We start from the raw sequence: 24,165 nt of genomic DNA, 5'->3' as shown, positions 1-24,165 counted from the left end.
ATCATCTAGGGAAGGAATATGACATTTCTAGGAGAATTCTACCATTTCTGTAAAATGTAAGATTAGCTCATGGTGGCGGAGAGAAATGTATAATGACATCAAACATATGAAATTCTTATAATGAGGTCTTGAATACTTGATCATAGGGGAAAGAAATAAAGAGAGATTCTTTCAAGGTATTTTATGTATTTAAGGGGAGAAAAATGTCTCTCAGCGCTGCTGTAGTCCTCAGAACACAGTGAAGGTCATGCAGTGGGAAGTGTCTCTGCTGGTTTAGATAAATGTGGCCTCATTCCAGTATTTTCTGTTTTTCCTATTATCCAATTGAAAACCTACCACAGGTTTTTTTTACTGTAGACTGTCAGACAGAGCACAAATATTTCATAAACCATAGTGGGCTTATTAAGTTGGCACCAACTTTAACCATTAGGGCAGTTTACTTCATGATTTGAAATTCTTCCCCCCTTTCTTCTTTACTACAGAATGCAAAATACAGATGTTCTTGTTTTGAAAGTCTAATGTTAGTGATATCACCAATCCATGTGCTAGTATTAGTACACAAATCTGAAATAATAGATCACGGTTTATGAATGAAGGTGGCTATGGAGATGTACTATGAATGAGTAATTTACACTAAAAGGCCCCAAATAAACCAGCCTTTTAACAACTGGATGATTCTTATGTTTAATTTATGCCTATGCTGTCTGCTTGCTGTAATTAAATAAAAAGACAAAAAGCATGAATGAAAAAATTTTTGAAACTTAAAATCCTCTTTTTTTTTTAGGATTACTTTAAGCCAGACAGTGCACTTTCATAAACTGGACAGTGTTAGATAAGTTTAAAATATACTCAGTTTAATTTGTATTAGAATCTTGTATGTGGGATAATTATGGTTACCATTTTCCAGACAAGGAATATTGGTAGCTTGCTCAAAGTCTCATATCTGTGGATACCAAAGAGGGATTCAGACCTGGGTACAGTAATTTCAGAGTCCATGCTTTTAACCACTGTACTACTAATAAGTTGGATAAAATATAATTAGTAATAGAAAGAAAGTTGTAGTAAAGGGCTAAAGAAGAAGGAAACACTGATCAATAAAACAAAATTAAAAATAAACTTTACAGAATAGTAGAAAAATACAAAACAATGAAATGAAATGCTTATATTTAATAAAAAACATTTAATGAGACAATAATAACATTTAATTAAATTTATGGTGACTTGCACCAAAAGCATTAACATTTTATTTGAAAAGGATCAAAAAGAAGGGAACCGACTGTTAAGAGAACAAAAGTATGTTAAAAGAAAAAAAGAAAAGTAGCAACAGGAAGTATAAGCCTTAACACACTGAAGTAATTCAAAAGCAAAAATGATTACATTATGGTCAGGATTCAGTTCTCTGCCTGGTTCCCTCATTCATTCAGGCACATGTGCATTCCTTGATATATCTTTGTTGTCTTCCATGCTGTAGGCACTGATGGAGGCACTGGGAATTCAGAGGTATGGCAGCCAGACCAGTCCTTTTCCCTCACTGAGCTTATGTTACATTAACCTTGTTAAGGGAGAGAGATGATGAGCACATTCATAAGTAAAGTGAAGTGTGTTCGTAAGTTCATAAGTTCATAAGGGGAGAAGTAAGGCAGAAGAGGACAGAGAAAGTTAGATGATTGCAGGGAGGGTCTTGCCTAGTAGGCACAGTACTTTAGGAAAGAGCTGGGGAAACATTTAGGATATCTAGAAGAAAAATATTTCAATCAGAAAGAGCTAGAGGCATAATTCCCGAACTTGGAGTGTGATGAAAATTTTTCAGAGAAAGCCTTACTAGTCCCCTGTGACTGCTATAGCAAATTATCACAAACACGATGGCTTAAAACAACAGAGATCTGTTCTCGTATTGTTCTGGAAGCCAGAATTTTGATATAAAGGTGTAGGGCCACACTTTCTTTGGAAACTGTAAAGGAGATTGCATTCCCCGCCTCTTCTTGGTTGTAATGGCTGCAGGTGTTGTTCGGTTTGTGTCCACATGACTCACATCTACATCTGTCTTCAAATTGCCTTTTCTTCAGTGTGTCTTTCTTAAAACTCCTCTGCCTCTCTTTTGTAGAGATATGTATGATTGCCTTTATTGTTATGGTTCAGTCGATCAGGCATGTCTGACTCTTTGCCACCTCATGGACTGCAGCGTACCAGGCTTCCCCATCCTTAAATACCTCCCGGAGTTTGCTCAAACTCATGGCCATTGAGTTGGAACCATCTCATCCTCAGTTGCCCCTTTTTCCTCTTGCCCTCTGTCTTTCCCAGTATCAGGATCTTTTCCAATGAGTCAGCTCTTTGCACCAGGTAGCCAAAAGGTTTGAGCTCCAGCTTCAGCATCAGTCCTTCCAATGAATATTTAGGATTGATTTCCTTTAGGATTGACTGGTCTGATCTCCTTGCAGTCCAAGGGACTCTCAAGAGTCTTCTCCAGCACCACAGTTCGAAAGCATCAGTTCTCCAGTGCTCAGCCTTCTTGATGGTCCAACTTTCACATCGTTACGTAACTACTGGAAAAACCATAGCTTTGACTAGATGGACCTTTGTTGGCAAATTGATGCCTCTGCTTTTTAATATGCTGTCTAGGTTTTTTACAGCTTTTCTTCCAAGAAGCAAGCATCTGTTAATTTCATGGCTGCAGCCACTGTCTGCAGTGATTTTGGAGCCCAAGAAAATAAAGTCTGTCACTGTTTCCATTGTTTCCACATCTATTTTCCATGAAGTGATGGGACCTGGTGCCATGATCTTAACTTTTTGAAAGTTGATTTTTAAGCCAGAATTTTCCCTCTCCAGGTTTACTTTCATCAAGAGGCTCTTTAATTCCTCTTTGCTTTCTGCCACAAGGGTGATGTCATCTGCATCTGAGGTTATTGATATTTCTCCAGGCAATCTTGATTCCAGCTTGTGATTCATCCAGCCTGGCATTTTGCATGATGTGCTCTGCATAGAAGTTAAATAAGCAGGGTGACACTATACAGCCTTGATGTACTCCTTTCCTGATGTTGAACCAGTTTGTTGTTCCATGTCTGGTTTTGTGGCAATCCAGATAATCCAGGGTAACCAGATCCTCTCACGACTCCTACCTTAATCACCCATCTTACCCTCTAAGGTAAAATTTATAGATTCTACTGAGTTGAGGTGGATATTTTTTCATGGGTGGGCATTTAATAGCCAACCATAGAGGCCAGTTTGACTGAAAGCAGAGTGAGTGGGGAGAGAACATGGGAAGAGTGAGAAGGAGGCAGAGATTGTAGATGGCATAACTGCATGAATGCCCCATTGTATCTGACTGTTTATGGCCCCACCGACTGTAGCCTTCCAGGCTTCCCTCTCCATGGGATTTCCCAGGCAAGAATACTGGAGTGGGTTGCCATTTCCTTCTCCAGGAGATCTTCCTAACCCCAGAATTGATCCCACATCTCCTGCATTGGTAGGTAGATTCTTTTATTAATACCATTGAACCACCTGGAAATCCAAATGGTGTAATTATATTGGCTTTTACTCTGGTTAAAATTAAGCCACCGAGTGACTTGGAGCAGACAACTAACATCACTTGGTTTGTATTCTTAAAGGAACAGTTCAAGGAGGACAAGAGTGGAAGAGTGTGACCTATTTGGAGTTCTATTGCAATTATCTGGGTAACAGATGTTTGCTGGATTAGAGAAGGCTGGGAAGTAATAGAAATAAGAAGAATGCATTATAATATTGTTTGAAGAAAGTTTGTAATCCTCAAGTACTCTGGCTATACTTTAAATCTAAAGCACCATTTTGTAGGAGATTTCCTGAGAGCCTTGATTATAGGGAAATCTCCTCATTGTGAAGAGTGGCAAGATGAGAAGGGCTTTGATCATTTTCTGGTGGTGCCAACAACCCAAGCTCTTACATCTAAAAATGTATGTGCGGGCTCTTGAACTCAACCTTACTTGCTGAGTTCTTATTGGAGAATGTACTAAGAAACATATTCTCTCTCTTGTTCATAGATCGGGCTAATAAATGAACATTTAGCATTGAGTGAACTTAGATTCAGAATTCCAAGTCACTTGTGAAATAAATAAAAAAAATTAAAAGTTCAGTGGGCTTGAGGGGTGGGGTTGAATAGAAACCTTAGCAAAGATTATGGGAAACCATCAGAGCCTTTCTTTAGCATAAAACACTGTCAGAGCAGGGAAACGAATGCTATAGAGCAAAGCTGCAAACATAGCATGTTGGTGGAATTCAGCCCACAAATCTGTTATATTTATACAACAAAATGTTTGAATTTGTTGTCAACATTTTAAAGTTGGGCATTTCGTATAAAAATCAAAGTTATCAAGTAGAAGTATGGATTTCCAACTTGAGAAGTGGAAAAGAAAAAGAGTAATAGTGGACCGTATTTCTACGTAACACTAAGCTGCTAGAGTTTTGCAAGAAGAGTCCCCCATTTAGAAATCCCTCCAGTCTCTTTTCTCCCCCTTTCTTTCCTGAGTGAACTTACAAAGCTCTCTACCCTCTGGTTCCAAGCTGGCTGCTACCAAGGCCCACTGCAGGGCTAGCATTGTGGGTTGTCTCTTCTTCATCCTGAGAGTACTGCTCACTCTGATATATGCCTTATTCCTAAGATCCCAGTACATGCTGTTTACAAGTTTATTTCCTCATTTGGTAGAGCATATTTGCAATATTTGGAGAACTAACTAGGACATTTAGAGGAAACACAGTCCACAAGTCCACCACCTTCACTTCTGACAACAGTTACAAGTTTGGAAGTTTTACAGGATCACCCTCAACTTTGATAATTTGCTAGAAAGGCTTACAAAAGACACTGAAATCTGTTGTTACTCATGGATACAATTTATGACAGGGAATAAAACTGATAACGATGAACCAAGCAGAGAGGCACATGGAGGAGACTGGGGAAGTACCAAATGCAGAGCATCCTTGTCCTCTCGCTGTGGAACCAGGAAGGATGACCTTACAAGCCTGATGTGGAATCATAGGCATGAAGTGTCACCAACCAGGGAAGCTCACCAGAGCCTTGGTGTTCAGTTTTTATTGGGGTTGCATTACATAGGTATGATTGATGGATTGATTGCACATGTGGTTGATTGCAATACCCAAAGTGACTGATACCATGTGACCTCAGACCCTCACCCTAAATTATTTGTCTTTCTGGTATGGCCAACCCCCACCCTAAAGTATGGTCAGGTTTTCCCCAAGATCACATTGTTAAGTTGTTTTAGTATGATCCAAGACCACCAGGTAAAAAAATACATTTCTGCTTGGCATAAAACTCCAAGTGCAAAGGCTGGCCCATCCTTCTGAGCAAGGACAAATTCTCTATTGTGCACTATTCTCTAGTCACATCTTAAGGACCGTACTCTGTAGTCAAAAAATAAATGGGAAATTATTACAATGTACAGTGATCACTAATTGGTACTGTAAAGAATTCTGCCCTCTCCTTCCAGCCACTTCCTGCTCATATACATCTTTCACTTGGACGGCAGTGCTTAAGCTTTTAATGTTTTAAGAATTCTGATAGCTTTCTGACTCTTGATCAATTATAGATGACTTGCTTTTGCTCTCTGATATTTTTAGAATTTTTTCTGCATCCTTAGTTTTCTTAAATTTCACAATTATGATCCTTGAAACAAATCTTCCTTCATTTATTATCTGAGGATTTGGTTGACTCTTTTAAACTAGGAGTGCTGTCTTCTTAAGTTCTGCAACACTTGTGTTATTTCCTTAATAATTCTAATTTTTCATATTCTTTTTTTTTTGAAACCCCTATTATTCAGGAAATAAACTGCTTGAATCAAGCATGTAGTGTTCACCTTTTCTCTTATAGTTTCATATCTCTATTTTATTGCTTATGGGAGGAAAGTTTTCAATCATTTCCTGTATAAAAAGTTTTGTTTTTAAATTTCTACTATTATAGTTTTAATTTAAGAGTGTTTTGTTTGTTTTCTGAATGTTCCCTTTATAGTATCTTGGTTTTGTTTTACTAGTACACTCTTTTCTGTTTGCAGTTAAAAATATTAAATGTAAAAATTTTGGAGTTCTTTTCTTGTGCTTTGTATTATCTTTTATTTTTTTCTATTTGTTTTGACATTAATGATTTCTGTAACCAGATTTCTTCAAAGTCAGAATATTTTTAGCATTTTATTCGTATTTACTGTTGAAGCAGTTATATAGTTATTGGAAATTCTGTATAAATAGGTGGTGTTTGTTGAATAGCAGATCTCCCTACAAAGGTAATCAGAAGGGAATCTGCTTTTTATGAGGAAAACTCTAGTTTTTCAGATTTTTTCTCTTGGGAAGAACATTTGAAAGAGAGTCCTTCAAAGGACTTCAAAGTCCTACTAAGATTACAGCTTAGCATTTGAGGGAGAATGAAGTCTGTGTTTCAGCATATAAATTTTAGTATTTTCTGGATGAAAATAATTACCACCACCCTGGATGACTCCAAGCATCTCCAAGATTTATGAACAGTGTGGCTCATTATTTGTTATTCCCAGGGAGTAAACTTCTCGTCTTTTACTAAAGTGGAAAGTAGTAATTGCTTGGTTTGAACAGATCTTCCTTGATCTACACTGTGGTTTCATCCCAATACACTCAGTAGTGTCTGACTATTTGTGACCCCATGGACTATACAGTCCATGGAATTCTCTAGGCCAGAATACTGGAGTGGGTAGCCTTTCCCTTCTCCAGAGGATTTTCCCAACTCAGGGATTGAACCCAGGTCTCCCACATTGCAGGTGGATTCTTTAACCAGCACAGCCACTAGGGAAGCCCAAGAATACTGTAGTGGGTAGCCTATCCCTTCTCCAGCTGATCTTCCTAACCCAGGAATTGAACCAGGGTCTCCTGCATTGCAGCCAGATTCTTTACCAGCTAAACTACCAGGGAATCCTTTTACTAAAGTGGAAAGGAATAATTACTTGGCTTGAACAAATCTTCCTTGATCAACACTGGGGTTTCATCCCAATAAACCCTTTATAAGTTAAAACTACCAAAAGTTGAAAATGTATTTAGTACACCTAACATACTGAACACTGTAGCTTAATCTCACCTAGCTTAAGCTAAGAACACATACATCAGCGTACAGTTGGGCAAAATCATCTAACACACATCCTATTTTCTGATAAAGTGTTGAATATCTTGTATAATTTATTGAATACTGTACTGAAAGTGAGAAACAGAATGACTGTGTGGGTTAAAATTGTTGCCAAGAGTATGTGTAAGATGTTTACTCTCATGATCCTGTGGTTGACTGCAGCTGCAGCTTGCTGCCACTGCCCAGTATCTGCTGCATGACAATAGCCTGGGAAAAGATCAAAATTCAAAACTTGAATTAAGGTTTCTACTGAACGCATATTGCTTCTGCCCCCATGGTAAAGTCGAATCATCTGAAGTCAGGGACCATCTATACCGGCGTATGACATCTGAGAGTGTAACTGCTTGTTATATAAACTTTTCAATGATCTTTCCTATAATCAGTTTCAGACAAACTTCTTACCATGTGGCATACCTGATTTCTGTAAATCCTGAGCCACTGAATGACTCTGTAGGATAAATCATCCTGCTTTTGTTGCCCTCCCCCAGTACAAGCTTAGGTTTCATTTTTTCTCCTGTATGTAGTTTAATTATCCATCAACTTTTTGGCTTACAAAACATAGTTGGCAGCTCTTGTCTGGTGTAGTATCCTGTCTTGTTCTCTATTCCCTTGTGAGTTTCAGCTAGTTTTTCAGTCTTTTCACTGCCATTTCAGTGGCATTTTCAATCTGCTTTCAGCAGGTTCTATAGAAATGCTTGTGTATTCAGCCTTCCATGCAAGACTATTGACCAATGTAGTGCACAACCTCCACTTATAATTTGACCATAGCATTACCAAATCTGGGTTTATTTCTTCTATTCAAAGAATGAACTAATAAATCACATTTCAATGGCATGCTGTAGGATTCTGTATGTAATATGGAACAATTCTTAAAGTTATAGCAGATTTATTCTGCATAATCTGCATTTATTTATTTTATAGGTACTTACATATAATTTATTTTCAAGCCTTAAACACATTTATCTCCTTGTACATAACCACAATCACATATAGTCATCCAGTTGCTGTTACAAATCACATTCATTGAGTACCTGCAGTGACTGAGATCTGGAACTATGGACTGGGAGGGCAGAGATGGATAAGGTGTACTTTTTGCCTTCAAAGAGATCACAATTTAGTAGGGTTCCTTTGTGTATAGAAATACGTTGAAACTAGAAGCTCAGCTATCAAACAAACCTTACTCTTCAGAACACAGCTTAGAATTAGAAAGCAAGTGGTGAAAAGATTTTGTAAATTAAAATAATCCTCGTATTGTTCAGAAATTAAAGCTTGAACACTGTATTCATAAGAGTTCTATCTAGACTCTTACATGAATTGTATTTGTCCATATTATAGATATAATTCTAACAAATTCAGTTGTATAATGTACCAGAATGCTTAATATTTAAAGTAGCACATAACAAATGCAGACTACAAGAGTGATGGAAAGTAGCCTTTTGTTGAAAAGATGCCTAACTGTGAGGGAGAATCCACAGCAAGCAGTACTGATGGCGTTAAAATGCCGGGTGTGGTCCTGATTTTACTACCTATAGCGTGGTAGCCTTCGACAAGTCACAGTAACTTTCCAGGCTTCAGTTTCTTTGTCTGTGAACTTGAAAAAAGATTGTGCTGATCTTCTAGAGTTCTAAGAAGGATTAAATAAAACAATAAGTATAAAACAGATGCAAACTAATAACAGCACAAGGAGTGGTGAATATTTATTATTATTATGGGAGCACAACTTCCTGGGATGATTCAGTGGAGCTGATCATGGCTTGACACAATTTCTAAGACCCTTCAGTTCCTCTGGGAAGCATGTTGGCTAGGGTCTAATCCATAATCAGAAACCACTCTGAATTGTATACAGAGAGTGGTTTACATGGTTACAGAATAAAATAGAGAAACTAAACAGAAAAAGAGGTAACTGAGGCAACCCAGATGTAAGTCCCAGCAGAAATCCTCCATCCCTCCTCACAGAGAATGCAGAGCTGCTGAACTTGAGGAGCCCAAGTTGCCCAGAAAGTGGCAGCCCTAGCAATGGATGAACACAGACCCGGTGGGAGAGGGAGAGATACCCCAACTTCTTCACCCTTCTTCCGCCCTCCAGTCCCCACAGTCTCAGAAACTGGGAGATCCAGCAGGTGCTCTGCCCCTCCTACAGGGCAGAGCAGGATCTGACCAGGAGTGGATGTGCAGCAGGCGCTGGACCGGCACTGATGCTCAAAACATGATCAAGTTACCCATACTAACCAGAGTCCTGCTGGAGTCCTACTGAAGCTGCTGAATATTCAGACTCTAATGCACCCCAACAATCAGGTGTTTAATTTTTTTTTAATTCTGCAAGGATCTTGGCAAAATCATGTTTTGTATTCCATGAAGGCTATAGGGGTGTGTGTGTGTGTGTGTGTGTGTGAGAGAGAGAGAGAGAGAGAGTGTGTGTGTATTTGTGTAGAGAGAGAGAACATGTGAGTATCTCCCAGGCTCCCAGGCTGCATGAAGTCTCCTTTCTATGCTGCTGTGGCACCTCACACCCTTATTTTCGTTTCCAAAGCCCTGTATTGAAAGGTTTACTCCTATTTCTGTTTCTCTCCCTTTGCCTTTCTCTAGAAGTAAAGTGGTTGGGTAGAGAGCTGGGGTCATTTTTATTTATTCCATTCCTATAGTGTCTGAGATAGTATCTACCAAATAGCAGACGTTTAGTAAATATTTATTGAACTGAATTGAGAAAATATAGATGATTAGACCCGCCTTCTTCATGGTGAGTTATTTGTTCAAACGTTTTTGTAGACGAAAACCTGACGTGGCAGCAGAATATCAGTTCTTCAAAAGTAGGGAGCACAAATTTGAAACTTGTGCTATTTTGCTGTAATATGTTTAGGTAATCTAATATAATTCCTCAATGGGATATTCTGCAGTTATTTCATACTTTTCAATGAAGCTTAAATTAATTTCTTTTTCCATTAAGATTAAATAGATCATTTGATACTATGGACTTTTTGTGTGCCTTTTGTGTTACTGTTTAATATATCCTTACATATGACAATGCACACAAATCAAATGATCATTTAACAAAATGTCTCCTGTGTTTAGAGAAATTATCTTCACATGCATGCCAGCAAACGTGGATTCTTTGTGTGGGTGTGTTCAGGCTCTGACATCTGTCATCACATTGATTGCCAGGTTGGAGTCAGTTGATCTAAGTGACCATAGAAGGTATTCATTTTATTCCTCACTAATGCACATGTCTTGCTAAATGAGGCAGTACTGGAAAAGAAGCTTCATTAAAGAGAAAGATTTTTTCTATGAATGAGGGATGTACTTATGACACCATGTTTCTTTCATAGAAATTTGCTTGTTCTGTTTGTTGAGGGCCCTGTGTAAATACATCCTGGTTTCTTTAAACAAAAATAAAATAAAAACTAAACTTTTGCCAAGTTTTAAAATCACTTCTGAACCAGGTTACTTTACATGCACTATTTAGGTATGTATGCATTTGTTTATTTCTCTTCTGAGTTGCCGAACACAGACTAAACTCTTCTGGAAGCCCTGCACCTCCCACTTGCTTCAGTGGTTGAAGTTGGGAAGAGTAGATAAAAGCCATCCATGAGGTGTGTGCCTTTCAGCTTCTCTGCTCTTAGGTTCCAGTTTTTCTCTTCAAACAGCTCCGGGTCTACAGTGAGCATGGAGGCAGAATGCACAGTGGGAGTGCTGACTTTTAGCTCCTTTTACTCTTTGCAACTATATTGCTGACTGTGCATTCTTAAAAAGGTCTTAAACTGGTGCCTGACAGAGTTATTTATAAAAATAGTAAGACTTTGATGGTCTTGTTTTCTTCCCTCTGAAGTGTACAGTGGCAATGAAAGATTGTGTAGACTAAATGACCTTCCCAAGGGTAACTTTTATTAGGAACCAAATGAGTCTTGCCTTTCACAGATGTTTTTTCTAAGCTTTATACATCCAGGTAGCTCTAGAGACAAGCTTCCTATAGCTAGACATCGCTTTGTGGCCACATACTCATAATTCTTATAAGATGAAATCAATGAAAAATGTGGTTTAAAAGATCACCACCCCTTGCTATGAAATAACTTTATTATGTCAAATAAATATAAAATACTCTGGTCAGTGATTATTGGCTAGAAATATTTTATGCTTATTAGTAACAGTAAAAATATCTGTCATATAATTATTCATGGGAAATTAAAGCTTCTTAGTACCTTAAAGGGAAGACAGTACCCATATGAGAAAGACTAAAATTGAAAAACCAAGTTTTGAAATTTGAAAATAAAATTTTATCAAAAAAAGGTCATTCTGGAATCTCTGGGGGATATTCCCATACCCTAAATCTTTCTTGCATGTTGATACCTTCCTTAGCTTTCTTTATGACTCTGTAGTTCTGGACATCAGTGACTTTCTTTCTAATGGGACTGGCCCTGAAGTTCTTGACTTGGCCTTTCCTTTTCCTGTCTTATCCCTTGTGTGGATAAAATTTCTTCTCTAATTCCTGGGACCAGACTTTAAATTGACAGTAATTTACTGAAGGTTTGAAAACTATGATCAGTTCAGTTCAGTTGCTCAGTTGTGTCCAACTCTTTGTGACCCCATGGACCACAGCATGCCAGGCCTCCCTGTCCATCACCAACTCCCGGAGTCCACCCAAACCCATGTCCATTGAGTCAGTGATGCCATCCAACCATCTCATCCTCTGTTGTCCCCTTCTCTTCTTGTCCTCAATCTTTCCCAGCATCAGGTCTTTTCAAATGAGTCAGCTCTTCTCATCAGGTGGCCAGAGTATTGGAGTTTCAGCTTCAACATCAGTCCTTCCAATAAATACTCAGGACTGATCTCCTTTAGGATGGACTGGTTGGACCTCCTTGCACTCCAAGGGACTCTCAAGAGTCTTCTCCAACACCACAGTTCAAAAGCATTGATTCTTCAGTGCTCAGCTTTCTTTATAGTCCAGCTCTCATATCCATACATGACTACTGGAAAAACCATAGCCTTGGCTAGACAGACCTTTGTTAGCAAAGTAATGTCTCTGCTTTTTAATATGCTGTCTAGGCTAGTCATAACTTTCCTTTCAAGGAGTGAAAGTCTAGAACAACACAAAACAAGTGTTCTCTAGAAACATACTGATTTTATGTGTGAAACTGACCAAACTCAGGAACAATGAAAATATAGCACAAAATATTGTAACCTTTATTCCCATGGCTATATTGATAGTAAATACTATTTATATAGCCAAGTTACTACTCAATATTAAGTACCAGCTTTCCTGATCGTATTAAATTATTTAAAAACAGTTTATGTAAACAGTTTTCTTCACTTTGTCTGTTTAGCTTAACAAACAATTTAAGTGATTACAAATATGTAACATGTAATAAACTCTTGATTTGCAGTTGTTGTGTTCTATTGTTTTAAACTCTTATTCCTAGGAATTCCCCCTATTTAAAAAAAAAAATTATTGCTCTTTGGCTGTAATAGATATAAGAAAAGGAAGTTACAATAAAGAAAATGAAAACATAAAAATGCCACCATAATTTCTCATTTAAATATCACAAAGTAAAAAACAGTACACACTCATGCAGATGCACATTTTAAAGTTTGTCTTAGATATCCAACCCAGTGCGTCTCTACTTATATAATACTTATAATTTGAAATTTTAAAAAAAGAACCTGTGTGTCTAGGATCTAAGCTATATTTTAAAACTTGCCTTAATGACTTTGATATGATACATTCTGGATGATTTCTAGTAATTAATTTTACAGTTATAGATACTCAAATTTTTGACACATAAAAGTAAAAAGATATTTTAAAATGTTAATATAGGAATTATGTTACTGAATTTTACTTTCTCACTCAAGAAATACTGGAAATACAAAAGTAATAATTGCAAAAATTATTAAGTAAATTGGCTGTGATTATACAAATATATGTCAAACAGAATGTAGCATCCCATCTAAAAAAATAATACCAAAGAATATTATATGAACATTTTATTTCAACTAAACTAATACATTTTTATGATTATATAGAAAAATTATTTTAAGAAAAAAGTCTGATTCCTTGGGTCTTTCAGACAGTACCATCAAATGACTAATATCTGATAAAAGGATGTTTTAAAATTTCCATTTTATCCCCTAAATGTCAATTCCTAGCATTATTACTGCACCCTTGGATATTATTTATTACTGTGCTCAATTAGTCAATAGGTACTGAATATCTACAATGCACACTGTTGCCAGTCTCACCCACAGTATACTCACTGACAAATAGCAAGGTTTATCAAAATGTTCTAGTATCTTGTCAAAATCATAAGTTCATATTTGAGATGAAAATTAATATGGCTTCTTGCATGTTCTTGGAAGAGTAGCCATAAATAAGTACACAACTCCCTTTTCTACTCATACTGAATATCATCATAAAGTTGTGTTTATGGGTGTTAGCAGAAGTTTTATGAAAATTTAGGTATAGTTTTTCTGGCTTTTAAGTTTTCCTCATCCCTACCTACCCAAGTGAATTTCATATATTTCATGTATTTTTATATAATTTGGCCTTCCATTTATGACAGATAATTTTAAATAGTCCTCAAATTTAGTACAGTTTTTATAAGATATGATAAAAATTATAATAAATATTCAAAAAATTCATTTGTAAATATATTATTACTATGAACTAATATATTTACTCCCACATCTCTCCTATTATATCTCATTTTAATAGAATATCTGTGCATATATGATGTTTCTTTTTGTACTCTGACATTATATGATGTTACAGAATATAATAAATATTAATATTTAAATTTAATTATTGTTAAATGTACTTAATATATGTATTCATGTGCATATCTATATCTTAAATATTATTCCTGAGTAGAATTTCCATCTAAATTTTATTCAAGATTCAGTATCAAAGTAAGAAAATATAAAATCTGTCTGATTCTTTACTATAAATCCTCATTTTAAAATATCTTGCCTACAAACTAGTTCACTGATAAGAGTTTAATGTAACTTTTGTGTTTTTTTTTAATATAAAAGACCTGAAAAAATAATGATGCTTATTTTTAACATATGATCAGTTTTACAAACTATAAAAATGTAAAAAAGGTGATATGAAAATGCTATTTTTGAAACATGCACCCACTTCAAGTTTTATATACAGACACACATGTATATTTGATTCACTGTTCTATATCATGAGAATTGAGAAACACCACCTAAAATTGTAGGCTACAAGTATTCCCACTTGGAAAGAAAAATAATCAGGAAAAATATAATAAGTTCATACTGTCAGCTGTGAAACTGCCTGACAGTAATTCTGCATTTTGTTTGTCCAGCAACTTATTGATTAAATGATATAGACATGCAATATATTTTCAAGTCTTCGTATGCACACCCATATCCATAGTTAATCTATGTCATCAAATGTATTTTTGCAATATTAATTTTTTGTTTTCTCAGGATCCCCTGCGACTCATTGAAATTGAACACATTTTGCTGCCTTATTTTTCCTTAGATTAGGTTCTGTGTTTATGTTCTCATTGGAAACCACAAACTGAACTTTATGGGACTAATGCCAAACAATTTAGGTACAAGCAGGAGTAGAAGAAAAGCACCCATATTCAGCAGAATACTATTTTAGGACAGAGAATTCGGGAAAACTTTGAGTCCAATTGAAATTGCAGGGAGATTTAAAATGGCAATAAGTGCATATAATTAACCATGCTGGAACTTGTTCAGGAAATCAGGGCCAAGTGCTCTTTTAATTATTCAGTTAATGGGCCTCTTCATGCCAAAATAGCCACCCTACACTGAGACTGGCAGCCTGTTTTTCAGAAGCATGCCCTCATTTGTGCACTCCAAAACCACACAGAAGTTAATTCCTTATCTAATGCCTCCATTTTTGTGCCAAAGCTGCAGTTTCACTCATGAAGTTAGGTACACATTTAGCTCATTCTTGGGATTTGAAAGATTACTTTAACAGTAGAGAAATCGGTTCTTTTTCATTGAAATGGTTTGTATATACAGATCCAGAACATTGAATCTTCATCTTTAAGGACTTGTCTGGCTTTAAACCTAAAGTTACATCTCACCTAAAGGGATCCTGAACAGAGTGTGCACATTATTTTTAATAATCTACCCAGTGATCTACCCAATCAACATACCTTTAACTCTTTATAACTTCTCTCTCTCAGAAGATGGCTTAAGTTATTTTATTAGTCAGTCATTCTGATGTTTCCAGACATGCTTGGAGCCAATTTCTAGTCAGTTTGTTAAGTTTTTCACATTGTATTTTTATGCCTTTGTATTCTTTAAATTCTTCTACTTAGATTTAAAAAAAAAAAAAAAAAGATTCACATGAAAATGCTTCCACTTTCCTGTAAGTCACTAATGCCCCCAAACATTAATGAGACTCATATAAATTTTACTCAGACCCTGCAGCCCAAACAAATGTGTGCTGAGTATCAACTCCTCCAGGGAATTATGGAAAGTATGAGGTAGTTTGTTTCAATTTCTTCTTCTTATTGCACTGGCTCTGAAGTGGCAGATACAAAGACGAGTGTTCAGTTCTTCACTTTTTCTCCTTCCCTCTGGCATTGCCTCTTTTCTCTTTTTTACAATCTGTCTCTAGTTTCCACTACAGACTTAGGAAGGTATTTCTACATTTATTAAAACCAGCTTTCCTGCCTTAAAACACAGAGTTATATAACTGCAATTAGGAATCTTACTTCCAGCACACTAGGAACATTAGGAACTCTAAAGTGTGATAGTGTTAGAAGGTTGCTTTATTACTGGTTAGGGCTTCCCTGGTGGCTCAGAGAGTAAAGCGTTTGTCTGCAGTGCGGGAGATCCCAGTTTGATCCCTGGGTTGGGAAGATCCCCTGGAGAAGGAAATGGCAGCCCACTCCAGTACTCTTGCCTGGAAAATTCCATGCTTGAAGGAACCTGGTAGGCTATAGTCCATGGGGGTCACAAAGAGTCGGACACGGCTGAGCAACTTCACTTTCACTTTATTATAGGCTAAGTTATTTAATTCAGTTAAGAGGTTTCTTTTAAGGATTAAAATACATACTTCATACTCTTTTTTTTTTCTTTAATTGATTTTAAATGTGATGTAACCTATGACTATACAGATCATAGAAAATAATTGAAATATACTTTTCATTTCTGGGCTCAACATTTTAAGGTCATTGACAAGTTGGAAGGTGTTTCGAACACATAACAATGAAGAGAGTGAGACTCTAGAATCAAAATAATATTAATAAAGGAATTTTTCTCTGAAATAAAAAAAAATGTTTTTGTCTACTTCTCTTTTAATGTTGAGCATGACCCTTTGAATAAAAATATTTTTTTAAAAGCTGAGGAAAATGATACTTAGATGATCTCACAGGCATTAGTAAATGGAAGAAGGATAATTTAATACTAGGTTTGTTATATTAACAATCATTGACATTTTCAAGATACCATCATAAATCTGTAGGAAAAAATGCCAGCTTACTTTGATATGCACTGAAAAGCTGTGCAAATCGACAATTTGAAAAAGGAACACATATTTGGGATTTGTATACAGAACTACGAAACGAAGTGATGGCAAAATAAGCACTAAGGTCAGTAATCCAGGTTTCAAAAAAATCTTCCTAATAGACTAAGTCAGCTGACATCAGTACTTCCCAAACAAAATTCATGAAGCCTTTTCCAGAACACATTATTGGATAGGTAAAATCTAAGTAGGGAAATGATGCAAAACAACAAAACATTTGATCAGGTACAAATTACCAAAGGTATTTTAATTTGTAAAGTATCAAGCTAATTTTTAAGAAAAATAATGGGTTGTGCAGATGTTTTGGACTCATTAGGGAATGCCACGTTCCAGCTTGCCCTTGTCGGTGGGCTTGTATTAATCCTTTCTGAAGAACCATAATACTAGCATAATTCTTTTTCTTGACAAAAACATAGTATTTCAGATGTGAGAAAACTAATATCAGTGTATTGGCTTATGGAAAATTTGTTACTGCACAAAACTGTGAGGAATGGACTAGTAAAGGAAAAATAGTAAACTGTAGATTTTCCTTTAATACTTTAAAGAATGCCACAGTTCAATTCATCTGTTTTCCAAATTTTCCAGAACAGTTTATTTTCTTCGAAGATGCTGCATGCTTAACTTAAGAGTTTAGACATACTTGACACTATGGTGGGTGCCCAACATGGTGGAATGCTAAGCATTCCCTCTCATCAAAAGAACAGCTGCAGAGTTTAGTAAGTAGGTGTGGGTTTTATTGGTCTTTATAGCTGATTGCAAAGCTGTGTTTTCATCCCTCTTTATTCATTTGATTATTTAATAGAAGTAAGTAGACATATGGCAGAGAACCAGGCTTCATTAATGGCAAATATTTGGAAAGTCAAGGCATTAATGTCAGAAAGGTGAGAATTAGGAGGCATGTTTGTTGAGTTATTGTTAATTATAATTAATTGACCATTAGTGAATCATCCCTTTGAATTTTCATGCTCAGGACAAAAAGTTAGAGGACTTGGAAGAGAAGATGATAGGATATTTAAATTCCTCAAATTTATTTAACCAAGACCACAAAATTAGTATCTCAAAGTCCAAGCACAAAGAGAAAGGCTTTCATTTCAATGTTAATCAAAAATCCTTCCCCACTAAAATTTACCTTCATTATGTAAGGAACATACCAAAGACAGTGATGATGATTGTGTAGCTTATCCTAAAGCTAATGAGCTGCTGACACAATCAGAGGGACCACATTTTAACCACAGGATTGTTTTAAATTAAATGATAAATAGTAAATGACAGAATGTGGGGTTATATTTTCAAATATGTGTTTAAGAAGAGTATTTTTCCATTTAGAATATTTCTGTATAGCTGTTTCTGTTTACATTATGATCCCTTTTTCATTGTCGTAACTCTAGCCTATAGAATGCACTGAAAATTGCTTGTTAAAAGCACTTTTTATTTCAACTAATAAATGTACTATTGCTTTTAAAATCTAAAAATCAAAATTTCCTTATTAGTTAAATTTTTGATTATAATCCAGCAATAGAACAGAAAACTTTAATTGGAAGAACAAAAAAAATCCTATAAATTTGCAAATTTCCATTCTCTAATATTAAAATCTGAATTTCTCTTATGTACATTTTTTAAAATTCAGTTTCAAAATATGAAAAATGAAGCTCTGCAAAATCTGATTTCAGAATTTTCTTATTGGGATACAAATGTTGTATGTTAGTTACTGACCTATTAAAAATTATATGGATAAATCCAAGCACAGAAATAGGAACATAGGACTTGGTATTTATTGGGATGTAAAATTATGAAAATAAAATTTTAAAACTCCTTTAATACAATATTTTTCAACTTCAGATTTCTACCGTCAATGTGATAACATAAATACCTACAAAGTCCAAACCCACAACCTTAAATAAATTTTAAGTTGGAGATAATGAAGAGGCTGTGGGAAGGACTGGTTTTCAGGAATTGAGAAATTGAGACATTTACTTCCATGATAACCAGTTAGGCTGCTGGAGTTTCATGGAAGTCAGTAGAAGGCAAAGACTACTAGGTCAGAATCAAAGGGCATTTTTACTCACTGAACAGCAGAGAGAAGGAACTGCAAGTTCTTTTTGCCTGGGGAGTCTCACGGCACAATTCTGTGGCTGAACCACGCCAACTCCATTTTGTCAGCTGAATCTTAGGGCTACAGTCCTACATCTTCCCTTTCCCCCATAACTGAGCCCTGGCCTAACTCACAAGGAATGCACTCAAGACAGATGGATTTCCTATGATTTTTTACGCTTGCCTTCAACTGATATGCAAATTGAAAGAGTGCCTTTTGCTGATGCAGACAGTTAATGAGACCACTGATGGGAGGAAAATTCCCTGGTTTTAGTTGGTGCAGAAGTGTTTCTCCCTTATTCTCCCTTGGTAATGAGTTTTTTTTTAACTTATTTTTAAAATTCAAGTATAATTGATATACAGCGTTTCAGGTATGAAGTTTTTCTATTCCATTATAGGTTATTACAAGATAGTTTACTATCTTGAGGTATAGAGAAACTATAAAGAATATAGTTTCCTAGATGTAGAGTAGGTGCTTGTTGTTCATCTATTTTACATGTAGTAGTGTGTAACTGTTAATCCCAAATTCCCAATTTATCCATCCAGGTTGTGAGATTTTGGTTTTAGTTTTGGCCCCTTTAAGTTCCCCTGTACTCCTTTTGGCAGCATTGAGTGCAGTTGCCAGTGCTTCTGGATCATTCATTCACTGGATCCTTCCTGCCTGTGTATTGTTGTTGTTCAGTCTGTCAGTCATGTCCAACTCTGTGACCTCATGGACTGCAGCACGGCAGGCTTCCTTGTCCATCACCAACTCCCAGAGCTTTCTTAAGGTCATGTCCAGTGAGTTGGTGATGCCATCCAACATCTCATCCTCTGCTGTCCCCTTCTCCTCTTGCCTTCAATCTTTTTGAGCATCAGTCTTTTCCAGAGAGTCGGCTCTTCACAACAGGTGGCCAAATTATTGGAGCTTCAGCCTCAGCACCAGTCTTTCCAAAGAATATTCAGGGTTGATTTCCTTTAGGATCGAATGGTTTGATCTCCTTGCAGCCCAAAGGACTCTCAGGAGTCTTCTCCAACACCATAGTTCGAAAGCATCAATTCTTTAGCACTCAACCTTCTTTATGGTTCAACTCTCACATCCATACATGACTACTGGAAAAAACATAGCTTTGACTATACAGACCTTTGTCTACAAAGTAGTGTCTCTGCTTTTTAATATATAATATAGGTTTTTCATAGCTTTTCTTCCAAGGAGAAAGCATCTTTTAATTTCATAGCGGCAGTCACTGTCTGCAGTAATTTTGGAACCCAAGAAAATAAACTATATCACTGTTTTCATTGTTACCCCATTTGCTTGCATGAAGTGATGGGACTGAATGCCATGATCTTCATTTTTTGAATGTTGAATTTTAACCCAGCTTTTTCACTCTCCTCTTTGACTTGATATTATCAAGAGACTGTTAAGTTCTTATTCGCTTTCTGCCATAAGGATGGTGTCATCTGCATATCTGAGGTTATTGATATTTCTCCCAGCAATCTTGATTCCAGCTTGTGCTTCATCAGCTTGGCATTTCACACTATGTACTCTGCATAGAAGTTAAATAAGTAGGGTGACAATGTACAGCTTTGAGCTACTTCCTTTTCAATTTTGATCCAGTCCTTTGCTCAATGTTAGGTTCTAGCTGTTGTTTCTTGACTTGCATACGGATTTCTCAGGAGGCAGATAAGATGGTCTAGTACTCTCATCCCTTTAAGAATTTTCTACAGTTTGTTGTGACCCACACAGTCAAAGGCTTTGGTGTAATCAATAAAGCCAAAGTAGATATTTTCCTGGAATTCTCCTGCTTTTTCTGTGATCCAGTGGATATTGGTCATTTGACCTCTGGTTCTTTTGCCTGTTCTAAATCCAGCTTGTACATCTGAAAGTTCTTGATGCATGTACTGCTGAAGCCTAGTTTGGAGGATTTTGAACATTACTTTGCTAGCATGTGCAATGAGTGCAATTGTACAGTAGTTTGAACATTCTTTGTCATTGCCCTTCTTTGAGATTGGAATGAAAACTGAACTTTTCCAGTCCTTTGGCCACTGCTGAGTTTTCCAAATTTGCTGACTTAATGAGTGTAGCTGTTTAATAGCATCATCTTTTAGGATTTGAAATAGCTGGAATTCCGTCACCTCCACAGATTTATTCATGGTGATGCTTTCTAAGGTCCACTAGACTTCTCACTTCAGGATCTCTGGCTCTAGGTGAGTGATCACACCATCGTGGTTATATGGATCATTAAGATTTTTTTTTTAATATTTCTTCTGTGTATTCTTGCCACCTTTTCTTAATATCTTCTGCTTCTTTTAGGTCCATGCTATTTCTGTGTCATTTATTGTGTCCATTTTGCATGAAATGTTCCCTTGGTATCTCTAATTTTCTTGAAGAGATCTCTAGTCTTTCCCATACTATTGCTTTCCTCTTTTTCTTTGCATTGTCCACTTAGAAAGGCTTATCTCTCCTTGCTATTCTTTAGAATTCAAAATGGGATTCAGAACCCTCTGCATTCAGATGGGTATATCTTTCCTTTTCTCCTTTGCTTTTCGCTTCTCTTCTTTACTTAGCTATTTGTAAGGCCTTCTCAGATAACCATTTTGCCTTTCTGCAGTTCTTTTTCTTGGGTATGGTTTTGATCACTGCCTTCTATACAATGTTATGAACCCTTGTCCATGGCTCTTCAGGTACTCTATCAGATATAATCCTTGAATCTATTTATCACTTTCATCATATAATCATAAGGGATTTGATTTAGGTCAGAGCTGTATGACCTAGTGATTTTCCCCACTTTCTTCAATTTAAGTCTGCATTTAAAAATAAGGAGTTCATGATCTGAGCCACAGTCAGCTTCTGGTCTTGTTTTTGCTGATTATATATAGTGTCTTCATCTTCAGCTGCAAATAATATAATCAGTGTGATTTCGTTATTGACCACCTGAAGATGTCTATGTGTAGAGTCACCTCTTGTGTTGTTGGAAGAGGGTATTTGCTATGTCCAGTGCATTCTCTTGGCAAAACTTTGTTAGTCTTGCACTGCTTCATTTTGTACTCCAAGGCCAAACTTCTCTGTTACTCAGGTATCTTTTAACTTCCTACTTTGCATCCCAGTCCCCTATAATGAAAAGGACAACTTTTTTGTTGTTAGTTCTAGGAGGTCTTATAGATCTTCATAGAACTGTTCAACTTCAGCTTCTTCAACATTAGTGGTTGGGGCATAGACTTGGATTTACTGTGACATTGAATCATTTTGGCTCGAAAATGAACTGAGATTATCCTATCGTTTTTGAGATTGCACCCGAGTGCTGCATTTCAGACTCTTTTGTTGACTATGAGGGCTACTCCATTTCTTCTAAGGGATTCTTGCCCACAGTAGTAGATATAATGGCCATCTGAATTTGATTCACCCGTTCCAGTTTTACTTCACTGATTCCTAAAATGTGGATGTACACTCTTATCACTTCCTGTTTGACTACTAATTTACCTTGATTCATGGACCTAGCATCCCAGGTTCCTGTGCCATATTGTTCTGTACAGCATGGGACTTGACTTTCACTGCCAGACACATCCACAATTGGGTGTTGTTTCCGTTTTGGTTCAGTCTCTTCATTCCTTTTGGATCTATTCCTCTGCTCTTTTCCAGTAGCATACTGGGCACCTACCAACCTGGGGAGTTCATCTGTATATAGTTATGCACAATAAACTGTGTAACTGCACTCTATGAAGTTGCCACTTCATTTTTCAGTGCCAAAGCCGTTTCTCAGTTCAGAAGCTATTATTCAGTATCTCTGCCCCCCAACGGGCAATGCAGAAGAGAGCCTGATTAGATTCTGCATACATAGTAGGGCTGTGTCAAAGCTGAGGAAACCTAAGCTAAGGAAGTCTTGTTTTAAACGTGGCTGCTAGCAACTTGTATGTGGTACATGTCAAAAAGGAACAGTAGAACCAAACATGGAACAACTGACTAGTTCAAAATTGGGAATGGAGTATGACAAGTCTGTATATTGTCACCCTGCTAACTTAACTTCTGTGAAGTGTACATCATGTGAAATGCTGGGCTTGATGAAGCACAAACTGGAATCAAGATTACTGGGAGAAATATGAACAACCTTAGATATGCACATGATAGTGCTCTAACCGCAGACAGTGAAGTGGAACCAAAGAGCATATTGTTGATGTTGAAAGAGGAGAGTGAAAAAGCTGGCTTCAAACTCAGCATTCAAATCTAAGATCATGGCATCCAGTCCCATCACTTTATGTCAAACAGAAAGGGAAAAAGTGGAAGCAGTGACAGATTTTCTTTTCTTGGGCACCCATATCACTGCAAATGGTGACTATAGCCATGTAATTAAAAGATGCTTGCTCCTTGGAAGGAAAACTATGACAAACTTAGGCAGCATATTAAAAAGCAAATGCATCACTTTGCCAATAAAGTTCTGTAGAGTCAAAGCTATGCTTTTTCCAGTAGTCATGTATGGATGTGAGAGTTGAATTATAAAGAAAGCTGAGCACCGAAGAATTGATGCTTTTGAATTGTGGTGCTGGAGTAGACTCTTGAAAGTCCCTTGGACGGCATGCAGATCAAATCATTCAATCCTAAAGAAAATCAACCCTAAATATTCATTGGAAGGACTGATGCTGAAGCTGAAACTCCAGTACTTTTGCCATCTGATGTGAAGAGCCGACTCATTGGTAAAGACCCTGAAGCTGGATAAGCAAAAGGAGGAGGATGAGATGGTTAGACAGTATTAATATTACCAACTCAACGGACATGAATTTGAACAAACTTCATAAGTTTGTGAGGGATAGGGGAGCCTGGTATGCTGTGGTCCATGGGGTCGCAAAGAGTCGGACGTGACTTAGCAACTGAACAACAAGTAACAACTTGCCCAATTTTTCCCTGGAAGAAGACACTACCTTTATTAACAAATCTGTGCTCTGCCCAGGAGGCAGGCAGTAAGATTTCTGAATCTCTTTGCTATACAAACATCCAAGCAAAAGTGGTCTGAAACAGAAGGCATGCAGAAATATGAGAACCCCATGGAAAAATTAGCCTCCAGTAGGTTGCTAAAATATATGTATCTTCAATTTTAATTTTTTCAACACCCAAAACACCCACTACTTGTTGGATTAAAGAAGAAAGCTGGGCTTTTAACTTTATCCCTTGAATTTTTCTCCACACTCATCTATTCATCAGTACTCTTGATGCATCAAATATCTCTCAATGATATTCACTCTTTTTTTATTTCCCCATCATTGTTGCCCTAATTAGTTCACTATGATCGGTTACTTGATTCCTTGCAAGATCCACCTTACATGTGTGTCAGGCCCAAATTCTGTTTAGCACTAATGCTTTCTTTATCAGTTCAGCCAGGATTATCTAAGATACAAATCTTATAAGTTTACTGAAAACATTTTATATGTTGCCCTTGCTTTCAGGATGTAATCCACATTT

The sequence above is a fragment of the Cervus canadensis genome, chromosome 1 (assembly GCF_019320065.1).
Source record: "Cervus canadensis isolate Bull #8, Minnesota chromosome 1, ASM1932006v1, whole genome shotgun sequence".
Classification (NCBI taxonomy): domain Eukaryota; kingdom Metazoa; phylum Chordata; class Mammalia; order Artiodactyla; family Cervidae; genus Cervus; species Cervus canadensis.
Note: the sequence above shows the minus strand (reverse complement) of the source record.